This window comes from Strigops habroptila, chromosome 1 (assembly GCF_004027225.2).
Source record: "Strigops habroptila isolate Jane chromosome 1, bStrHab1.2.pri, whole genome shotgun sequence".
NCBI classification, from domain to species: Eukaryota; Metazoa; Chordata; class Aves; order Psittaciformes; family Psittacidae; genus Strigops; species Strigops habroptila.
This window is the reverse complement of record NC_044277.2, coordinates 48,330,814-48,352,743: the sequence shown is the minus strand read 5'-3', so window position 1 is coordinate 48,352,743 and position 21,930 is coordinate 48,330,814. Positions and strand designations below refer to the sequence as shown.

The window sequence follows — 21,930 nt, the reverse complement described above, 5'->3', positions numbered from 1 at the left end:
CCAAAACTGTTTTTACAGGCATTTCCTGAAGACAGACTACCAGATAAAATGCTGACTTTAGCCTTTTCTTTATCCTCTGCGTAGGGTATTATTTTATTTCTCTTGTTTGTTTTTGCAGTTTCTTTTTCTGGGTCTTACTGAAAGCACTTTTCAGTGAATCGGGAGATTCAGTGCACTGGTCCATCAAAGAAGCTGTGCATGTCTCTGCTGGATAAATCCCTGAGCTTGCTTTATGATTTATTTCCAACCTAAGTTAAATAATTAATCATAATTAAAGAATGAATTAGACTTGAAACAACACAAAAAAAAGGCAGTCTTTGCCACGATCCTTTGCTTGGCGGATGCCTTTGATGGGCAAAGGCTGCTGTAATGTCTCTTATTCCACCTCTCTGTCTATAGGAGTCCAAGTGGCGAGTAGAAATAACTAATGCTTGCTGCTGTGCTGTGGATTAGGATGCCAGAATACTGTCTATCTATCTCTGAACAGGTCCAGTCAATCTTTAACTATTCAGGTGTTTCTGAGGTTGGAAGTCTGCAGCTTCTCCACAATCGTTATCAACAACTGAATATAAGAAGATGTAGTTAGCTACTCCTTAAGTACAGTGCTTATTTTGGGAGGAACAAAACAACCAAACCCATGCAAAATGGAGGATGTAGCCTAATACATAATAACATTAATTGTTTTTATAAAAATAAAGTTTCTCTCCTTGCCTGTAGCCCTGTATGCCCTTTCCCCGCACTGTTATGGGGATATACAAATTTCCTTGCATTTCCTGGAGAAAAGACCAAGACTAATCTTCATGACTGGGCACTGGTGTGCCCAGAGGCAATTGCTTGTTTTGCATGAAGATGGAATATGTCATTGCTAAAAGGGAAGGATGTACGTGAGGTGGAGAGCAGGGTGTCCTGAAAAGCAGCCTCTCCAAGAAGCTCCTCTTTTCCTTGGCTGAACAACCATTTTCTATTTTCATTCTGAACTTCAAGCTAATGGGAAATGTGTCTTGTAGAAGACAAGAAATTTTGAATGATACCTAAGTAGCTGGGACACAAGGGAGGGGATTCTTCCCACGTCACTGGAAGTTAGATGTTTAATTTCAGCTAATTGTCCAGATGATTAATTGATGGCCATAGAGATTTCCTGGCAAGGAGTGATTTAACCTGGTTTGGTCTGGACACTTACACTGGGATGAAACAGGTCACCCTGAATGGATGCTTATTTCCCAATATAAAAGTCAGCAAATTTGCCTAGCTGTGTAATTTCTGCATGGCTAAGAAACCATCCTCCAAATATTTCAGATTTCTCACACATTGCATGGTTTAATAGATCGTTTTTTCCTTAAACTGTTCTCACCCTCTGGATGTTACAAGAAGGAGAGTGCAGAAAGCGTATTCATGCACTGAGTATGACGGTGCATGTGTGTGCTCCTCCATAGGAGGCAGAAAAGGAGAGTGAGGAATGCAGAATAAGAAGAGGAACCTTCATCTCTCCAAAGAGCACTCCAGAGTGCTTGTGCTGTGCGTGCCCGTACTGCTGCTTCTACTCAGCACTGGTGTTTTGATATCTTCTCCACCTTTTTTACCTGCTGCAACCAAATTGGCATCCAGGAGTTCAAATTCTGTGTTACCTGGCTGGTGTCTGTTACAATCAGGACAATCCTTGTCCTGTTTTCCTAGTTCTGGTTATAACTTTTCTTGTGTAAGCTGTGTAAGTACATGCATGGGTTGACCCCCTCCATGGACAAGGACTAACTACTTGGTGACTGAGAAGCATTTCTATGCCTCTGTGTGATTATTTTGCTCCTCCGGGTCTCATGTTTCAGCCCAAGCATGACCTTACTTGATGGTAGGTTTCCCAGCACCATGCTTCAGACAGAGCCTGACCCAGGAGGACCAATGCCAGCCACGGCCACCACAGAAGACCCCTGAGGCTGCTCCCATGTGAGCTGACTCTTCTCGACACCATGCAATACAGGGAAAATCTGTCTTTTTGCTTTTGCATTCACAGAAGCGTGAGTAGCTTTTTGCCTTGACACAAGCAGAACCAAGAAGCCTCCAGGGAGGATGGAATAGCAGGAAGAAAAGTACGTGTAGCAGTTTGCAGAATGGAAACTTTTATAAGTTGGGGTGGTTCACCGTTAACACCTGTCAAGGGTAGGAAATAATACCTTGACCCTTCCCTAGTGCTTCTCAGACAGGTGCTGATACAGTGATGGATGTTACTTACACAGGGATAAGGGGCAGGCAGGAGGAGGGACTTGTTCTTTTCAGGGAAATAAGTCAGGTAAAAGGTGCAGATTTAGCAGGTCTGGAAATGCTGGGCAAGAGCAGGGAAGTATAAGCAGGACAGAAAGCATATTAAGAGAAGGCAGATGAATGCAGTTTAAAAATAAGTAAGCAGAGTTAATGTAAAAGCCTGGACTTGAAAGAATCTGACATTGAAACTTGAAGTTTGAATGTACATAGGTGAATATATGAACTATTTTCCATTTTAAGGAAGGTGGGATCATTGCTGAATGTGACCAGAATTGGCTTGCAAGATGTAGCATTGTGAAGTGTTCAGGTAAGATTTGTAGCCTGCATTGAAACAGGAAACACTGGAAATTACATGAGAACTTGTTGTGGATTTCTGGTTCCATTTTTGGAGGCACAAGAGATCTAGTCCTGATCCAGCAAGACAAGTAGCTGTGTCTGACTTTAAAGTGTATAAGTGGCTCTTGTTTTTTCATGGGACTAATGCAGAGGCTCAGTGTTACATCAACTATTACACAGATAGAGAGATACCCCATGAAAACCTTCCTTCATGTGATCTTACTAGGCATCCCGGTGTCTGTGAAACATCCAGGAGGTGAATGCCACGATCTTGTGAAGTTTGTTTTCACTGCAAGCTGACTAAATTCACCCTTTTGCCCAATGTGATACCACTAATGTGAGTTATGCAAGTAAAACTAGCAATTTTAGTTTAATATCAATTAAACAGTTGAATAGTTCACTACTGCCTTCAAACCAGCAGGCCTATCCGAACTTCGTGCATTATTTGAGGTACCTGCACATTAGCATAAATCATCGACTGGCCAAGGCAAATCTTAAAAGGGATGGGAAAAGAGATAATAGTCTGCCTGTCCTTTCTACTAAGTTTATCTTTCTGTTTGGTGCCAGAGATAGTATCATCTCCCCCACAGATGAATGGTGTAAGCAGTGCCCATCACCAGCATAGCCACCTTTTATGCTCTTGCCCTTCCTAAAATCCACGAAAGTGCTGGCATATAGGACAGAAAATCTGCTCTTGTGCCTACAGAATGGGGCCATGGGATGCTGAGCTCCTCTGCGCCCTGGCCTTCCTTCAGGATACCTCATCTTCCCTTTGCTACCTCCTTTTGTATTTGGAGCTGAGCAGTTCACCTTTGTTTCTCTAATTGGAGTTCTATCACTTTTCTCTTCCAGTTGTCTTTACCTCTTCAGAAATGGGCAACCCAGTTCTGCCAAAGAACAAGTAGTGGAGGCTGTAAGTGAGGATCCTAGGCAATCTGAGGCTTTTATTCAAGACTCCAGTAACTCCCTCTGGAAAATTGTCATCATGGCCCTTATTTTGATCATTAGTGCGGCAATGACCAAAACTCAATTCACCACAGCGCTCTCTGCTTTGTGAATGAGAGTTCTGGAGATTTGGTATTTTTGGTATGATTGGAGTTTGGTATTCTGCCTTGCTTTGCTCTCCCATGGTCCTAAATGACAAAATAACATCTCAAGAAAGAAACGAGACATTCTTCTTTTTTCCCAGAATAAACGGTCTTCCCAGAAGAAATGTTTCTGAAAAATTCCAGGAGGCCCTCTCCTTTTTAACCCATCACATCCTACTGACCCAGTGTTTTCCTACTGAGAGCAACTGAGGAGACTTTCCTTCTGCTTTGCTTCTCCCCTGCCTTCCCCCACATCCCCCATTTTCCCTCTTGTATTATTACCTTAAACAATGCCTTTTTGGAAAGCATACTCTTTCTAGAGGTGCTTTGTTAAAGAGCAAAACAGAAACATAAAACCAACACTGAATAACAAACTTCCCCCAAATTCCCACAGAAACAAATAAGACAACTTTGAAATTGGAAAGCACTGGCACACGGTGCAACTGAGCCCAGATGTTACAGCCCAGGTAAACTGCAGTTGCCCTCCAGTTGCTCTGCTGACTTATTTTTCACCTTCCATTTGATGCTCTTCCATTGAGCCTTAAGGTTTTCAGGCTCAATTACCAACAACCACAGAGACTAGCTAATTGGCAACAAGAGATCGGAGTGTGTATAGAAATCGTGCTCCCTCTGCTTACTCCCTCCATGTCTTGGTATCTAAAAGGGCTCTTAAGGAAGATGTCAATAACGAGAAAGTTGTATTAGAGACTATATGCTCAGAAGTATATAGGGAAAGGGAAGCTGAGAAAGACCCCACTGAGCTGGAGCAATTGGTGTGTACTAGAGTGAGTTTGGGTTTTTTCCTCAAAGACCAGGAGCTGCTGTTCCTCTCCATCAGTCTTCATAAGCTTTCTGGAAAGAAGAAGGTGCCCCATCTTCATAGTGCCATGTGCCCTTAGCTAACCCTCAAACCTTTGTGCAGGCAGAGGAGAGCTGAGCTCTCTTATTCCAGGCAAAACCCTGAAACTCCCTCTTTCCCTATAGCTTGACTCCCACGTAATTATTTTGTGGAGGGCATCATCAGAGTGACTGTGCTGTAAGAAGGCATCTTCTTTGCACCGATTTCATGAAGAACAGACAGATGGGAGTCAAGGGGAAAAAAACCCATGTGTAGTCCTTTCTCATTTCTTTTTAAAACTGTACACAATTTTAATGTTACAGCTTCACCAAGTATTTGGAGACTGTGTTTATAGTCTTACCTTTGGAAGGACCTTAGGCCTAGTGGATTTGTTATATCATTGTTTCTAGAGGAATTTCTGTATTTTAAGCTATCCTCTGGGCTCAGGGCTATATAAAATGCTCAGACACTTTCATTGTATTCCGGTGATTATGAATATGTATTAATTTTTTTAACATCCTGCCACATCTGTGGTGTTGATATCACAGGACCGATCTCTCCTGACTGATACTCTTGGGTAAAGTAGCTCATGTGAGGATCATGCAGCACATACAATTTGCATGGAGGCAATTGTATACTACCTTCTCTGCATTGTCCTACCAATGACCCCTTCTGTAATCAGGCAGAAATCATGCTCCTGAAGAGTGGGAGGTATTACTGCTTCCATGCTGGCCTGTTCCTGGGCCCCTGCTGCACAGACATTGCCAACAGTAACAAATTGCTCTGAGTTATGTGCAGAGGTTTAGTGATGTGGACTAGTTATTTATTAGAGAGGGAGCTGAGACACCAGCAAAGGGTGAAAGAGTGAATAAAAGAAAAGTCCCAAATCAAATGAAATGAAGCTGCTTCATCTAGCAGGCTTCTCACAAAGCTGATCTCCCATTTCTCATTTCTGCATCACACCTTATTTATCCAGTGAGGGTTCACGTGCAGAGTAAATCCCTTACAAATAAAGAAATGTCCCCAAAGGCAATGGATAAAGATGATAGAGTTGGACTAAACCGTGTTTCCAGAGGTGGCAAATCAGTATTTTATTGTTTCTTTAGTCACAGTTTCCTAGGCGTAAACCTGGCTGTGATATTGATTGCCTCACTCAGAGGCACCTTTCTATTTGAAGGTATGTGATAAAAATAAGGGACCTCCTCCCATGCACTTGAAAGGAGAAGGCAGCTCCAGAAGAGTGAGGGTCCTGTCTGGTAAAAGCTGGGCCGATGGAGCCCACTGGAGCAACTTTGATTGCCAAGAGCAGAAAGCCAAGTCCTGTGTTTGTTTTGACTTGAAAAAGAAACTTCTAAGTTCAACACCATGGGTCTATAATGTATACATTTCAAAAATGGGAGAAGAGCTGTTTTTGGTGAGCCTTTAATGGCTCTACTGATGTGCAAAAGTGATGCCATCAGATTACTGGTCTGTAAAGATAACTATGTTTCACCCTCATTGATTCAATTCAATTTGCCCAGAATAGGTTTCTTGCTTGCTTGCTTGCTTGCTTGCTTTCTGTTGTTCAGCAGTCACCCATATTAATGCTCAGTACTGATACAGAGGCTTGAAGGGCTGGAGATGCTCTGGAGAGGAAACTGTCAGCTCTTGAAGAGCAAAGGGCTTCACAGGCAGAATGAGATGCAGCAGCAACATGACCCAGACCTGTAAATATCTGGAGGAGAAGAGATCATGGGAAGAGGTGTTGATGCAAACCCCAGGGCAAAAAGCCAGCTGTGCTGAGTAAGTGCCTCTCTCTTGCCTGAGCCCCTGCCTGGGCACCAGAGCAACTTGATTTGCTTGTGTGATGCACTAGACAAGTCAAATGTGTTTTTCAGTTGGAGCAGCAACTGTGGCACATGTCCCTGAGAACAGAAAACCAAGGAAATGGTGCTGACCTCTTTGCTTAAGTTATCCTTCCAAAATCCCACAGCACACTAGGGAAGTGGCTTCCCCCAGGCTTTTTGAGTGCAGGAGGAACACCAAAGCAGACAGCCACAGTTTTAAACAAATGTTGATCCATTAATACTGCTGGGGAAGGAAAATCTGATCTGAATAGTGGCTACAAGTTGCTATTTGGATCTACTTAGTCACTGTGGAGATTGTGTCTCCAGACGTTCAGGACAAAGGTTTGCAATAAGAAAGGAGATTGGCTTAATTCCAGTTGGATCAGCTCCTCTCCAACCAAAACACTGTGCCATGACCCTGGGCATCAGTGAGGCTTTCAGTTAACAGCTTTGTGGGCTGTGTCCACAGGGACTGACTGCTGAGGCTGCACAGCTATACACTGCTCATGGGTTAGCCACCTGCATACAAGGTTGGGGCTGTGCATGCCTTCCACAGAGATAATGGCTAACAGACCCGTCACTTGTGAAATTGGTCATTCTGGGGGAAAAAAAAAATAACGGATTTAAAAAATTTGCTTTCTTGAATTTAAAATTTGAAATACTCGATTATTTTTTTCTCTTCTTCTTTCTTTTTTCTTATTTTCTCCCATTACCTCTTTTGCTGGATAGTCCAAGAAGTGAACTCTTTCAATTTCCCTCCTTTTGCCTCTCCCTTATGATTCAACATTTCCTTAGTTTTGGAAGCACACTGACCAGTTAAAGCAAAAATAGGTGGATCCTGGATATGTTTCACTCACCAGAAAAGGCCAGAGAAGAGGAAAGAAAACTTTTCCAAGTATTTCACAAGTACAGCTTCTAAAATCAGTTAGAAAGAAAATCTGGCAAGACCTGCACACTGCAAATAATGTTTAAAGTCCAGCTTGCCCCTGAAAAGGCAATTCTGGTTTTTGGCCACCATGAGCAGCAAGGCATAGGATGCTTCACACTACCTTGTGAACATACTGTGAAAATTTATGGGAGGCTGCAGTGTTTCCAGTGTAAAGTAATGGGTTTTAATGCCTTTTTTATAGACAGCAGTAACAATGTGTCTAGATCCACCCAAAACCCCAAAGCCAAATCAGCTTTGGGATGGAATAGAGGAATTTCATTTTTCCTCACTTTCACTGCTGGGACAGACAGCCTTCCTCCCTTATGAGGTAATTTAATTTTCACATTATGCTTTATGGGATATCCTTTATTTACCTAATGCTTTCCTGTCGAGTCTTTTTAGACTATGAATCTTGTATATTTTATATACACAAAGGTGACTTTTCCTTCCTTTAATGACTGTGGCTTATCAGTGCAGGCAACCGATACTGGACTCATAAATATGTCACTCTCCGGTTTGTGGCAGCCCCTTCTGCTTTGTAAGACCATTCCTTGCTGCTCGCTCCTCCTTTTTGCTCACTGCATCCCCGTAGTCTGCTCGTCCCCTCGAGGCTGTCGAAATCACCATTGGCTGGTATAAATAAATCACTGATTTAAGCTATAGGTGAAAATCATTGTGAAAGGAGCACGCAGAGGAATGTAATACAAGGTCGGTGGAGCCAGCGCCTTCCGACTCCAATTAAATGTTTCCTGTAAGTCGGTGCCAATTGTGCATCTTGTAAGAACATTTGAAAGCAGGAGCTTGAACTCTAAGGGACCCTCTCGCCTCAAAACCTGTTTCCTGTTTAACAAGATTTAACAAGTACAACCAAACATGCGCCATCAGCAACAAAAGTAATTGTAAATGGCTCCAATGTGCAAAGGTGCTGGGTTTCCTCTTGGCCCCAAATGCCTACCGACCTCGCCAGGCTGTCATGGGGTGGCTGCAGTGGAGTGGCTCAGTGCCTCGATGCCACAGGACTGGCATAGGCTCAGCCATTTTGAGAAGAGAGGTGGAAGGAAAGAGAGAAAAGGCAACCTTTTCCAAAGGGGTCACAGCTTGTTGGGTGAAAGCTTGAAGGCTTGATCTCACTCTTCCATGAGTTCTCTGTGGAGGATGTGATTAATATCTATTCTGTGCTGTCTGCCTTTTCAGCTTAAAACACAGCCTCATTGCTTACAAGATGCCTCAAAGACATTCACTGTAGTGCCTGGGACAGGCTCTAGTCCAGGCTGAGCTCCCTGCCCAGGCAGAAAAGAGGCCCAAAGCAGAGATCAACTAGCCCTTGGGTATGCAGTCAGATATGGGAAGACTAGTTGTGAGACTAGTTTAGGGAGTCCACAGGGTGCCTGCTTCTGGCTGTAAATACAATGGGGACACTGAAAAATTGTTCTCTGTGGCTAGGCACTGAGAAGACAGTGCTGCTTCTAGAGGGCTGTACAGTGGTAGAAGACACCCATACATATGTGTATATATATGTGTGTGTATATATACACACTGATATGTAAAATACACATGCATAAAAAAGTGTGCGTGCATATATAACTATCTACATCTGACTGGTACACATTTCTCTGCACTATGCATGTAACTCATACTAGGAGATCTTGTAGCTCCTGTACCTTCCTCCTTAATTCAAAAGGCCTGGGACCTGGGACGAATCCTCCACGTGAGCCTGAGACAACAATAATAGCAATGATTGGAGCAAAAATCCTATCAGTTTACTGCAAATTGCAGTAGCATTTGTACACCAAAAAACCACATATATGACTGAAGTTTTCAAGTGCGTAGCCCATGACTTGTCTCTCTTCCGCAATCAGCTGCTCCTCCCACCAGTGCTATCCCTACAATAGCCAACAACCAGGGCAAAGCCTGCAAGCAAAGGGAGACATGGGTGGAAAAGAGCAAAAAAAACCCCAGATATAAAGCGGAGCTTAATGTGATGGACGCGACTCTGTCCTCAATACTGCTCATACACTGCTAAAGACATTGCAGCCATGGATGCTAAAACAAGAATAATTTTCTTTAAGGAGGTCATGAACTTGATATATAAGATGTATTAGAACCGATTTTCTAATTGTCAGGGAGGAAGAGAGGCTTGGGAATTTGATACAAGCTCCTCAGCTACATGTTAAATGGGCTGTCGTTTATTTGAAATCTATCATTATGGGATATAGTTCAAGTTCAGGGAAGATAGCACTTTTCTGAGATCAGTCTCCTCTGCCTTTTCCTTGACTCCCTGGGCCATGCTCATCTGGTGCCGAATCTGCCCTCTTCACCCGCTGTGATACATGGTGTCAAAACAATGGGCTCATGCTTCAAAGAAAGGTCTCCAAAAGGTTCTTGTCACTCAAAGTGGAGATGTGCTGGTGTCCTTGCACCGTGGCTGAGGAGTGGATGCCCCATCAAGGCCTCTGGGCCAGTCTTCCTTGCTCTGCAAGTTGCCTGTAACTCCTCCTCGCCATGGCTTGGGAAAGTTTGTGTCTTCCCATGCGCCATGTATTGAGCTCAGCCTTTCTCATGCTGTCTGGGACCCAGCAGCCTTCTTAAACGTTCATGTATGCACCAGGACGGTGCAAGAGCAACACTCAAACAAGAGCACTCAAACAGCCAGCCAGGTCTTTGCAGGAGCAGGTGCCCAAGGAGCTATTCATATCCCCTGTGCTCCACCAGTCGTGATAAGACAGCAGCCAGCCACTGGGCTGTGGCAGGTTATTTACACTGCCTCACATCTATCACCGGGCCGGCACATGCCTTGTGTGTGTAGGCAGTGAGAGATCAGACAGCAGCTTCTCCGCGAGGGATGAAGGCGGGATCTGCAGCCGTGTTTGCTTGGCAGGTTTTGCTGACCGCATCTGCCCTGTGCTGCAGCTCGGTCCACCACTGCGCAGTTGTGGGGAAAGCATCTGAGGATGTTACTGGACCAGCCTACCAGGTGTCACCAGGCTGTGTTACCCTGCCCTGAGTTTGCAGGCAAGAAGCTTGTTGGGTCATGTTGGGCCAAACTTCCCCTTCCTGGAAAGCTTAGAAGTGGACAAGGCTGGCCGGTGCTGCTGCCAGTGCAAGCCAAATTCTGTCTGGGGTAGAGCTGGGGCTTGATTGAGAAGGGAAATGTTCCCGGTTTGTTTCATCTAGATGTAGCATCACTTGTTGACAAAAAAAGGGGGTGTGAGTCTATTTTGGTGCTGTGTGCTGAAATGTCTAACTTCATCTTCCTAAACTGAGTCCAAAATCACGTGTGAAACCAAGACATTGTAGGATATTCTGCTGACTTTAGCAAGGCCACCCATTCCTGCTGTTTCATCGCAGTACAGGGGCAGAAGTGCAATGTTCTGGGATCCCTGGATCTGATGCAGCAAGAGAGAGTTTTGGGGCACTTTTCCAGGGGAGGAGTGTGTGGGAGGAAGGCAGACTCACATTTGTGAAACCAACAGCTCAGACACACAGTGTGGAAGAGACCTGCACAAACTGTCCATGTGCAAAGCAGTGTCACAGGGGAAAACTACACTTTATCTCCATGCACAAAAGGGCTTTGATTTACAGTAAATTTGCACCAATGGGCCATAATAGAAATGCTTCAGGCACTGTTAAAGCACAACAGCACCGTGTAAGCTGAAACTGAGGTGACTTCCTTGGCATTAAATCACATCACATCATGGTTTGGGTTGGAAGGGACCCTGAAGATCATCTAGTTCCAATCCCCTGCCATGGGCAGGGACACCTTCCACTAGACCAGGTTGCCCCAAGATGGACATAGCCTCTGAAAGAAGCAGCTCTCAGCCTCAGGAGCCCAAAGTCTCACTAGGTAATACACACAAAAAAGGAGGAAAGCTGTAACATATTTCCCTTGTATAGACGGGAAACTGAGGCATGATGAACCTTGTTTTCTGAGAGTGTGACTTGGATTTATACAAGGTCTCTGGAGCACAGCTGGGCATTAAAATCAGAAACTGTGTCTTCTGTCTCTGGTCGGGAGGAGAAAGGTATGAAGTGAGTGGCAAACATTTCCAGACAGACGGTGGAGCGGATTAGTACAAAGGAGGATGCAGCCCTGGACCGCTCAGCTGCCGACAGATAGGAGGGGAGTACAGGCAGCTGGTGGAGTCAGGCAGCTGGTGCAGAAACAGGTGCAGAGAAGGTTTCCTGATAGCAGTGCTGTCATCCTGCTTTGAACCCTCAGCTCCTCAGTAAATCTTCCCTCTTGGAACGCTGTTGTACAAGTTTCATTTCCTCACGTTCCTAAAATAGTTCTCGATAAGCAAGTTGTCCTGCTGGTAAAGCCCTTTTGGTTGCTTTCCTAGAAATCTATTTTCATGTTTTCTCACTGGGCTTCAGCTGCTTGCATTCCCATTCAGAAAAAAAACATTGGTGAGAAAAAATACCCTGCCAAGGCTTAACACAACAAGAAGGTGAAATGTTTATGTTTAGTAGCACAGCAGGACCTTGTCTGTCAACTGAATTTCCAAGCAATGCCATAAATGTATGGTGGTAGAACTTGCACCTAACCAGAGGTCCGGGGAGGGGGCCAAAATACGAAAATATATTTTTTAGAAGGAAATATATTTTTCTGCAGGAAATACAGATTTTTTCTCTCAGTGGCTTCTTGCAGGGCATTTTGTCTTGAAGCTACAGGCAATAAAGATGGAATAAGGCAAAGGTGGTCAAGCTGCAGTTTTTAAGGCACAAAGAGCCCTTGTACAAGGCAGGTGCTCTTCCCATGCTCAGCCGGGAGATACACTGGGGCTGTGCTGGCACAGGGCTGCTGGTCAATCCCGGGTGGTGGTGGGAGCAAACTGGCAGAGTATATTAGAACTAACATGGTTAAATGATCTCCTAACCCAGTCCACATCCAGATCATTCCCACCTCATAGGAAAATAGTGGGGAATTGCTGCTATCTCTAAATAATGAACTTCTGCCAGAACTCATCCCTCAGCTTTCTGGTGGTGGCATTGTGCTGTCCCGCAGCTCTTACCTGACACGTGGCTGTGAAAGTTTGCCTGGGGGGAAGTTGGCCATCTTGCTTTGTAGAGGAAGAGTTTTGAGACTCATAATGCAGGAACCCAGGGCTATTACAGGAATGGGGGTGCTGGAGAGAATAAAGAGTTTGTGAGTGGGAGGCACTTAGTTGGTGGAGTTCGCTTTAGGCCACCTGACTACCATGTCTTGGGGCAAGTGCAGAGGTCTTTGTATAAAGAGCTAAAGTAAGAGAATGCGAGGTGATCTTACCAGGATGGTACCAAAAAGAGATGAAAGAGCTTGATCTGGAGTGATTTAGATGCATTATGATAGAGGAGTCAGTCATTTCATGAGACCATCCAGGGAAAGAACTCTGCTCTTAATGTGAGTGCAAAGGTCAGACAGCAGCTTTGTAACTTCTGAGGGCCAAGAAACCAGGTATCAAAACTGTTGGTTTCTCTTCTGAATGACCTTTAGCTGATTTCAGGTGTCTAACAACAGATGAAATAACTAGTGCCAATTCTGAGGCTGTCATTAAAAAATACTTGTTTTCACATGATGTGCCAGGACTGTTTTGCAGGGTGAGAAAGGCAGAATGAAAACATGGCCTACTCATGACAACTCTGCTTTTAATTCCTCAGCACTGTGGGGCAAAATTAGAAGCCTAATGTGGGCAAGAGCTTTCTGGAGCCCTCGGGACAATTTATCCAGCCTGTCGCCTGGCCCTGGTAGTTGCAACCTGCCCACAGCTGCAGTTTCTTTCAGGGCCCTCTCTCAGAGACGTAGTGGCTGGGAAGAAGTTGCTGCTTCCCCAAAGGATCAGCCTTTCCAACATTGTTTCCATAACCATCCCAGGTGGCTGCACCATTTTCCCAGGCAACAGACAAGGGACACGTGTGAGGTCTGGACTACCTCAGTGTCTCTGGGAAGCACAGGATGGTCTGTGCCTGGCTGTGTGGGTCTGGCAGTTTGATGAGGAAGGGGAAGCAGTGTCCGGCCCTCTGCTCCTACCACAGGAAGGTCCAGGACTCTTCTGAATGGAGACATGGAAAGAAGTTCACAAGCTTTAACAATATTCCTTAATAGATAGGTCATCACAGTGTAGCTACTCCATTAGTAAACAGCATACTTCTGTTTGATTTTCATGTATTTCTGCCCACTCAAGTCTGACACAAACAAAAAACACTGCCCCCCACTTAGCCCAAAGGTGACCTCTGGGCAATAGTCTCAGAAGTACCCAAACTGCACACACCCTAAACATAGACACACATTTTTCTGGAGTCAAGAAGTCTTTTGTGTGGGTTTGCAGCGATGTACAGGCATTTGGGAGGGTATCAGCCAGGAACCAACACAGTAATTCCTCTAGTGTATATCAGATCTTAACAAACAGCTCTGTACCGCGTTTCACCCTCTATGGTTAGACAACCATTCTGCAAGCAGAAGCCTAGTTTCCCTGGCATCAGATAGATCTACAATTGCATAGCTCATCCTAGAAAATCACATTCATTTGGCCTGACTACAAACTCTGGATACAGTCACCATATCATTTGGGTTTCTCACTGCTTCTCAGTTTCTCACTGAGTGTCATGGCAGCATAAGAAGGCTCCATCCCAGAATGAGTGTAGGAGTGGTATTCAAATCATCTTAGAATTTAAACATTTCAATATTGAATATTTAAGCATCAATGTTGTATGCTTTCCCAACTTACTGAAGATGTGTTCCCTAGTAATGCGAGGGGCTCCCTACTGGTGCCTGAATAGCATTAAGTATGTTTGTTCCCATTTGTCTTCACCGTAATAATTGCAGCAAATTGATTTTTAAAGAATCAATCAGGAAAGTCTGCAGAAATTAGTCACTGTTTTGTATATATTGCACATATTAAACATGCAGAATGAAGAAAATTTAGAGTCATCAAAGCACAGTTTCCAAACTGGCTTGCATCATTAAAAAGCCATTTAGCTTCATAGTTCAAGGTTAAGTTTGTTCCCAGAAGATGAGGTAATTTAGTAAAATAATAAAGCTCCCATTAAACAAACCCTGTAATAGAACTGAGCCTTAGCGGCTGCAAAGGAAGGAAACCATAACTTCTGTCAAAGCACAAGGATGAGATTAGCATTAATAAAGCATTCCTCACAAAGCAGAATGATAGTATATGGGGGAAGGCCCATCCAAATAGCTCTCATTTCCACTGCATTTCCTCTCAGATATGGGCTTTTTAATTAGCCATCGGAAAGAAAACTGAAAGTGTACTTTCTCCTTCTCAGTTTCTCCCTGACTATTAATCTCCGTGTTGAAAACAGTGCCACCGGCCCATCTTATTGTTATTAGCTAGTGGAGACGTAAAAGAACTACATTCACATCCCTTATCGCAGCCCAGAGGTATTTCCTTTGTGTTACAAGGAGTATTTTGATTAGTTTTGGCTGTGTCTGCAGGGAAGACACACTTTATATTTTCCAGTAAGCTAAAATAATTTTGAGAAATAAAGGTTCGTTCCAGCACTCGTTGGTATTTATTGGTAGGGTTTAATTGTTGGCGCAGCGCTGCGCCACAGCCATTCCTTTTTTAACTCCTCTTGATTTCACGACTAAGTTTGAGGCAAAACACTGATATGGACTGTTCCTGAGCTGGTTGCTGACTTCCAAAGAATCATTTATTTGAGGAATGCAGCTTTTCTCCCCTGCGACTGCACTGTCCGTCGGCAGATGTGGATAATCGCTCATTTGCAGAGCCACAGAGGTATTCTGTTGGGGGGATCTCTGAGGGCAACACAGCCCTTTTTTTCCTATGCCTTGCCTTCCCGTAAGGTGTTTAATCTCCTTTTAAGAGCACAGATGATGTGGATTCTCCAGTCTTCTCTGGTGGACCTTTAACGTTGCCTGTACCTTCCATCTGCAAATGGAGACTAAAAAAATATTCCTTTTCTCTTTGCAACAGCCTAATTTATATATTTGAAACCTGTTACCTGAAGACACACTTGCTTTTTCCTTCATTGAATGAGGCAGCCCCAGACTACTCAGTTTCATCTCAGATGATGCAGCAGGTGAGATCTGAGCCCTCACTGCAGTTTTGAGATGGCTGCCACTGCCAAATGCTTTTACTGCTGCTCTTGCTCTATGCTTTGGGACCATGCATAGCATTGTGATGGGCAGGAGCCATTCTGCCTATCCCATTTCCTACACAGAGCCCAGGGAACATGCCCGGGCAAATGAGCAGTCACAGCAGTTTTCCTGACCAGTAGGAAAGGTTGGCAAATCTGGTCACGGCAATTCAGGATGATGCAGCTCTGTGGTTCCCTGTGGCTTTTTACCACACGGAGGGGAAAGGAAAGAGTAATGCTCTCCTTCCACTCTGCAGAAAGAGGATGGGCTGACAGCTCCCAGGTAAGAGCCACGGAAACACTCACCCAAAGCCCAAATGAAGGTTTGCAACAAACATTGATGCTCACTTGTTGCTAAAGTCTCACCACAGAGGAAAAACATACAAAAATTATGGAGCTTCGCAGATGTACAGGTTTTGCTTGATGGAACTGATGGGAAATGTAACCCGCTTTTGGGTATAACAGAAGTTACACACACACTTACACTTTCCTTTTGGAGGTTGCTAATTTTGCATGACTAAATTAGCTGAGGAAACCAGATTTAAAAAATCAAGTGCTGGCAAATTTCCCACTGGCTCTCAGAAAAGCAGAGCTGCGTTCTGCTTTGGTTAATCTTTTGTTTCACTCACAAACCTGAAATGAGCAGGAGGTTTAGGAGTGCTAACTGAGGATCAGCACAAGTCCCTGAATAATTTTATGACCATCTGTATTGTTCTGTGCATGGAAAATGGAAAGGAAAAAGAGAAAAGAATAACCCAGCCCCTCCTCCCCCAACAATGGCAAATGGGCCCCTGATTCATTGATTCCTGTCACCTCAGACATTTCCTACTTTGGCAGCCTACTAAGGCTCCAGATGAAGGATCAGGGCCCACTTCACTGTGAATTTGTTTTCTGGAGCTGTTGTTAAGCCCTCCAAGTGCTTTTACTCTCTGCAGTTGCTATTACCCTAAAACACACAGACCAGATTTTTGCCTACTGGAGTGACATAGGCTTAAGCATAGCAGTCCCCAGGACAGCTTTGCCACTGCAACATCTTATAAGTGGTGGCAGCCAGCCTGGAGCATCCAAGATGTAATGTGATGTGCTGCACCTCAGGGCTGTGGAGGCAACTGTCAGCACTCAGGGCTGACACCAGTACCCAGGAACTCAGACAAAGGGTACCAGAGCCACCCACCACTTCTCTTTGTCACCCTATATCCCCAGTCTCCATAGGGTACGCGAGAACAATGCTCCTGATGTAGAGACACTTAGATACGATAAGCTTACCCTGTATTTATGGAAGGTTTAGAGCAGATTCCTTCCACTGCTATAGCATACGCCTCAGAAAAGACTTTGTCTACTGCAGAAATCTCCCTGTGCCCTACAGTCCAGGAAGCAATAAAAAAGCTATCTAAAAAATGTGGCAACAGTGCATAGTCAGCAGTGTTTGAAATCAGAACAGTCTTCAGTAAGAAAAATGAGCTTCCCACCCTGGAAAAATTCCTGATCCCCAGTTTCCCAAAATGCGGTGGCAAAACATTATTATCTTGGCTCTTCCTATCTCTAGCATGTGTCATTGAAATGGCTTGAATGAAGTTGCTATTTGTAGTGTGTAGCTCATGCAAAAATTGTATCAATGAAGCCACTTAATTGCTCTTCTTTGGGATATTACACAATTGGCTCTTCTGTAGTAGTTCTCCTTGTCAACGCAGAGATCTCATGACTCAGTGTCATGAGGAAGGCTTCTCCTTCCTGCCAGCCAGTTGTAATTAGCTCATTACGGAGTCTCTGCTTGCTCCTGCAGATGGGAGGACACCTCCTGTCTTTGTTGCTAGCTTCAGGAATGCATCAGAAATTATTGTATTCAAATGAAGGTAGCAAGGTAAGGCCCTTTTCTCCTTCAGGAACCTCTGCAGGATGGAGGTAATGGTAGATAAACTTCCTTATGCTATTCATGAAAATTGACTAACTGTTTGGAAGTATTGCTGTATCTTGATTTGAAGACTCTATAGCCAATGCTGTGTTTCTAGCAGATGCTAAAGTAGTGCCAGATAGTGCTGTCACGCAGAGAGGTCCAGCATTTCTCTTCTTAGTGCAGATTTCTCAGGTCTTTCCCTTTCTCCATCCTCTTCTGTCTTTCTCTTTTTACATTCCTTCCTTCTAGCTCCAGGGGAGGTCCTTGCCTCCTCGCCAGGCGCTGAAGCTGTGTAATGCTTCCCGCACTTCACTGGAAGCACTTTGTTCTGGGTTATAAGCCATCTAGCAAAGGGTGTTTGCTTCAGGCGGGCAGTCAATTTGAAGCACAGCTTCTGAAGGAGATTTGGTTTATACTGAATTTTATAACAGCTCATAATGTCTGCTGCATCATGGCTGCTCCCTGATGGCTGGACACCTTCAGTGAGCCAAAGGGAATGGTAGTTTTACCTGTGATGCTACCAGAGCAGCCTTCATCTCTTGCTCTGTCAAGGCTTGCTGGCTTTGCCAGATACCAGAGCTTATTATGCTGCACACCTATTTAAAAAACAAACAAACAAACAAACAAGACAGCCAAGGAGCTGTTTTTATATGGGGTTGTCCATGAACCACCTTTACAAGATGCACATGATGCACACCCACCTGAGTGGTGGTGGAACAGAGCCCAACAAAGCTCTGCAGGGTGCAAATGAAATGCTCCCTGGCTCATGGAGACACAAGGTGATAACAGCAGCACCTGGGGAATATTCCCCTTCCCACCTACTGCAACCAGCTTCTCTCTCTCTGGAAAACACAAACAAACCAACCCAATTTGCATTTTCATAGCTAGGAGTAGGTGATTGCTAGATTAATGAGCACTGCTATTTATATCTAAATAATCACAGTCCTAAACAACTGCTGGGAGGTGTCAGTATGGAAGGCAAGTTTCTGCGCTATGATTTGAAGGGATTCAGGCAGTGCTTGTCATCAGAAGGGGAAAACACATCCAAACTACAAAAACATTTTACCATATTTTGGACAAACTGAGGGAAGCCAGAAGAAGAGAGCTATGTGAGCAATATATGCAGAGTTGGCTTGCTTACCAGAGTATGCTGGTCTTAACACTATACAGCAGGATTACTTTTGCTAAACATCTTTAACCATCTTACATGTCACAACCCTGTTTGGGACTTCGGCAGCATGCTGTACTGCCCAGATCCATAGGGTACCTGGCATCATTCCTCCCAGGCCAAAGTGCATGAATAGTCTTTGCAAGCCAACTCTCCCATCACTGCCTCTGGCTGAGTTTCTGCAAAGTGAACCTCTTGGCTCAGTGTAGAGCTTGTGAGGCCACTTAAATCCCTCTGACCCCTTAATGAAGTTTTTAAAAGGGCTTCATAAATCTTCATCACTAAGAATTGCTTAAAGCCCTGCAGGGTTTCTCTAGTGGTATTAACCACTAAAACAAGTAGACAGGCTCAGGTATATCTATTGCATCCATCTTCATTTTTCCATGAGGTTTCCTTCTTTCTAGTCTTTTACATAAGCTACAGCCAGGAAAGGGAGAGCAGGAGTGTGAGCTCTGAGTCAATACTGCCTGGCTGGCAGTTTGTAATTACTGTGTCAGATCAGTCCTCTTCTTGGGAATGTTCTCTGTGCAGGCAGCAACTGTGTGCTCATCATTTAGCCTTCCATATTTAAATCATTGTATTGTACCTCATTTGGGAAAGAATCTGATTATTGCCTTTCCTCTGAAAGCGTGTGTCAGGTCACAACCTGACAGCTCCAAAATGGATTAGTTACCTGCCTGACCCTCTATTTTTTCCCTTGAAATTTTGGCAAACTTTGGTAATGGCTTTTTATGAGTATCATGAGCCTTCTTTGAAATAACAGCCAGCTTGATGGATACACAAGGATTACTAGGAAAATACATCATTTAAAAAAAATAAATGTTTACATACCATATACTTCAGCCTTCAGAGTAAGCATGTAGATTCTGTGTACTCTGTATGTGTTGTCTGATGCTTCGCCTCTGGGAAGTGAGGACACAAAAGGCATGAATGAGGTTCACAGACAAACAGAGAAATACTCCATTGCAGGCAAAGTCACTGAAATCTGTAAGAGCCTATTGTGTCTGTGCGATGGGAAATAGTTTTGAAATGGTGGATAAACACGAAGTAGCTGAACACATAGGAAGTTTATATCCCACCATGGTTTGAAGAAAGGGCTAATTCTGCAGACAGTGAAGGACTAAGGCTCCACAGAGCTCTTGAAGGGTTGCAGGTCCATGTGGTCCAACCTGGTCCAGCCAAGCTTGGGCCACCCCATTCCATCACAAAGTTACACTTTTGTGAGCTAGATGATACTCAAGGGTGACTTTTCATTAGGTGTGTTGTTTATGCCATCAAGATACAGTAGAGTGCCATGGAAGTGCTCCTTTAGAGCCATTGTGATGTTATTTTATGGTAAATTTAAAATTTATTTGTGTTGCAAGAATCCTACTAACCTCAGGGAGGACTGGAACAGTGTGTGTGGAGCAGAAGAGAAGCAACATGCTTGTGCAGGCAAACAAGGTCTTGTTGGAAAGTTTGATAGTGAAGTCTTAAATCTGCCTAAAGTACCAATCATGAATAGCAAAATCTTCTAGGTACTTAGTCTAAGACAAGACTGGAAGGAAAAATAATGGCTGATCAACACAGTGGAGGCTCAAAATGCAGATTGTGATGTGTGAGTTACCTGAGGCATTAAAGGAGAGGTTTAAACCCACCTGAATTGATATTTCTTTCATTCACTTCAGAGGGTTCTGGGTGATGTCATGCTGTGATGCTGTCACATGTGAAAAAGTCAGATGATTGCTTTTAATACAGGGAACTGTACGATGGGTTATATGATGTTCTGTGATATTCTACTCTAGAATGCACTGGTTAATAATGTGATTGGGACACACTTTTACCCTAATGGGGAGAAGATCAGATATTATCTGACTTCCTGTATGCTAAAGGCTATGCAAGTTTGCCCAAATGCTTACACAGCTGTATGCAAAAATTCAAATTACATTGTAGCTTTTTATTCCTCAAGAGATAAAAATCACAAGCACAGAGCAGAATAAATCAAAGGGCCACCATCGCCTGAGATCCATGGAGTGGTAGGAAGTTGGAGGGATAAGAAAGGAGATTTCAGCAAGTGACTCATGGCCTGTGCTCTAAGAAGGGATGGAAGAACCCCAATCCTGTCCAAATGACCTGGCAGAAGTTCTCACTCAGTCCTGAATCAGATATACAGCTTGATCCCTAGCATGCAAGCAAAGTGCCTAAGTCTGTGATCAGACATCCCCAAGGGAACACAGCTGAGGCATGCTAGGTGGCCGTCCCTGACTATATGCCTGCTCCTAACCCTGTACATTTAAGCTTTCCACAGACTGAAAGTTAGGCATCTAAATAAATGTCTTTAAGGATACAGGCCTCGTGATTCAGCTGAGGCTTTACCTACGCTGTGTTTCTCCATGATACAACTCAAGGGACTGCAAACCTCTAACCTAAGTGAACCAAGCTGGTGTAGGAAAGCAACCCTGGCCCAGCATTTCTGTACTAGGGATTTGCAGCAGAGATGCTACATGGCTAGGAAAACAGTCAGGAAAGACAAAGTTTAAGTTCATACAATGAACTATCACACCATAGTCCCATGATACACCGCCTTTGGCAGCCAAGCTGCTGCAACCAGCTCCTGCCCCAGAGCTTGTTCCCACCTCTGGCCTGCAGATTGTCACCTCCTCAGTTGTGCCAAAACAACTGCGTGCAGAGCTGTGCTGAAGTCAGAGCATTGAAATGGTGGAAGTTAAAAATAAACTGTTTGTGGGAGAGGGAGAGCTATTTTTAATTGTAATTATCTCAATGGTCTTTCTTCCAGTGTGGTCCCACAAAGAATTTCATTAAGAAGTGGGAGAGAGCAGTGGATTGCTGTGCTGGGGTTAATCCTCCAGGCAGAAGAGTCCTCCAGCCAGAAGGAGAGGATTTCTTCAGCCAGGATTGCACCAAGGCAAACGTGTTGTAGAACTGTACCTTCCAACATGCAGAATTATGACTTCCCTCCCTGGCTCAAAGTCAGAACCAGGTCTCTCAGGGTCTCCATTTGCTATTCTGTTCTCTAGATCCTCATAGCCTTCATTTTAAAAATTATTGTAGGCAAGCCAACATTATTATTAATAAAAACAAATAAAGAGATACTGAGGAGTTTTTCTGTTTTATAAACAAATACTCCTTATAATCACTCTGAATATTCGCCTCCTCCACACTTCGCTATAGTATGGCTAGACATCACCCATTAAAATCTATTCAGATACAAACTGCACAGTTAACTGTGAATAAAAAACATCAGAAGAGATGCAAAAAACCCAGTTTTATTTAGTGAAGTTTGTTACATGATCAGCAAAGAAAATATTTGTATGTTCTTTAAACATCATTAAAAGTTCAAGGAAAAACATCTGAAAAGAATTTAAAAGGTTGCAGCACAGCTACGATTTGGAAATTCACAGAATAACTCAGCAACTTGCTTTAGTTTTGGTCTTGGTCATTTCTGTGCTTTGATGAGCTTCACTGTGAGCAAGTGAGTTATATGTGCAGATCCTTGATAATGTCT

The 21,930-nt window shown here is 43.9% G+C and overlaps 1 long non-coding RNA gene across 1 annotated transcript; it reads left to right on the top strand.

Moving 5' to 3' along the window:
* The first annotated feature begins 6,104 nt into the window (after positions 1-6,104).
* LOC115611857 lies at positions 6,105-21,481 on the top strand. The gene is made up of 3 exons (XR_003992722.1): positions 6,105-6,297; positions 7,472-7,597; positions 21,202-21,481. It is a non-coding gene; the product is annotated as an uncharacterized LOC115611857 (long non-coding RNA).
* The last annotated feature ends 449 nt before the right edge of the window (positions 21,482-21,930 follow it).